This window comes from Elephantulus edwardii, unplaced genomic scaffold (genome assembly GCF_000299155.1).
Source record: "Elephantulus edwardii isolate Elephantulus edwardi_28Jun2011 unplaced genomic scaffold, EleEdw1.0 scaffold00017, whole genome shotgun sequence".
Classification (NCBI taxonomy): domain Eukaryota; kingdom Metazoa; phylum Chordata; class Mammalia; order Macroscelidea; family Macroscelididae; genus Elephantulus; species Elephantulus edwardii.
The window spans coordinates 30,357,468-30,358,931 of NW_006399767.1; the positions used below are offsets into that span (position 1 = coordinate 30,357,468).

Consider the following 1,464-nt stretch of genomic DNA (forward strand, 5'->3'; position numbering starts at 1 on the left):
GTCTGTCAGATACTCCTCTAAATCTGAACATTCAGATTAAGACAGACGAGGAAGAAGGATTGGCCATCCACTTCTGAAATAGCAGGCCTCTGAAAACACTATGTACAACAGAACACACGTAGACTAACAGAGAGGGCAACTGAAGTAGAATTTTCAAGTATGGAAATACAAAGGAAGAGGAACAGCTGTAAGCAGACACTTGTGATTGGAGCATGGAATGTGAGAACCGTGAATGTAGAAAAATTAGATATTGTTAAGAAAGAAATGGAATGCATAAATATTGACCTACTAGGCATTGAAGAGATGAGATGGACCTGCATGGGACATTTTGACTCAGATAATCATATGATATATTACTCTGGAGATAAAAAGGCGAGAAAAAATGGAGTTGCTTTCATAGTTAAAAAATTAATTTCTAGATCCATCTTGAAGTACAACATTGTGAGTGACAGGATAATATCTATATGCTTACAAGGAAGTCCAGTGAATACCACTATCATTGAGATACATGCACTAACAACCAGAGCCAAAGAAGAAGAAATAGATGATTTCTATCAACTTTTACAGCTGGAGATCGATCAATCATACAATGACGATGCATTGATAATAATGGGTGACTGGAATGCAAAAGTTGGGAAGAGAGAAGAAGAATCAGTAGTTGGAAAACATGGACTTGGTGAGAGAAATGAAGCTGGAGATGGAATGATTGAATTTTGCACAATCAACGACTTATTCATTGCAAATACATTTTATAAGAAACATGAACGCAGGTTATACACATGGATTTCACCTGACAGTATTAATAGGAATCAGATCGATTACATCTGCTGAAAAAACCGCTGGAGAAGGTCAACATCAACTGTGAAAACTAGGCCAGGAGCTGATTGTGAAACAGACCACCAACTACTCATATGCAAGTTCAAGCTGAAGCTGAGGAAAATTAAACTGAATCCACGGGAACCAAAATATGACTTGGAATTCATCCCACCTGAATTTCAGAACCATCTCAGGAACAGGTCTGAAGCCTTGAACTCTAATGAGCGAAGACCAGATGAGTTGTGGGAAGATGTCAAATGTCTCATCCAGGAAGAGTGCTAATGGTCATTACAAAGATAGAAGAGGAAAAATAAGACCAAAATGGATGTCAGTAGAAACTCTGAAGATTGCACTGGAGTGCAGAGAAGCCAAAGCACAAGATACTAAAGAGCTGAACAGAAGATTCCAAAAGGCAGTGCGGGATGACAAAACAAAACATTACAATGAAATGTGCGAGGAGCTGGAGTTGGAAAATCAAAAGGGCGGAACTCATTCAGCATTTCTTTTTTTTTTTAAAGGTAAAATAGCTTAAAGAATTTAATGTCTAAACAAATCAGTCTTTTAATAGTAGTCACAAAATATGCTTAATATAGAAACCCACATTTATGTCTTTAAGAAAAAGTGTAAATTTTATTTTACCTCAAAACA

General features: G+C 37.0%; 1 pseudogene; it reads right to left on the reverse strand.

The window, feature by feature from the left end:
* LOC102876535 overlaps positions 1-1,464 on the reverse strand; it is a 60,491-nt pseudogene that overhangs the window by 57,143 nt on the left and 1,884 nt on the right.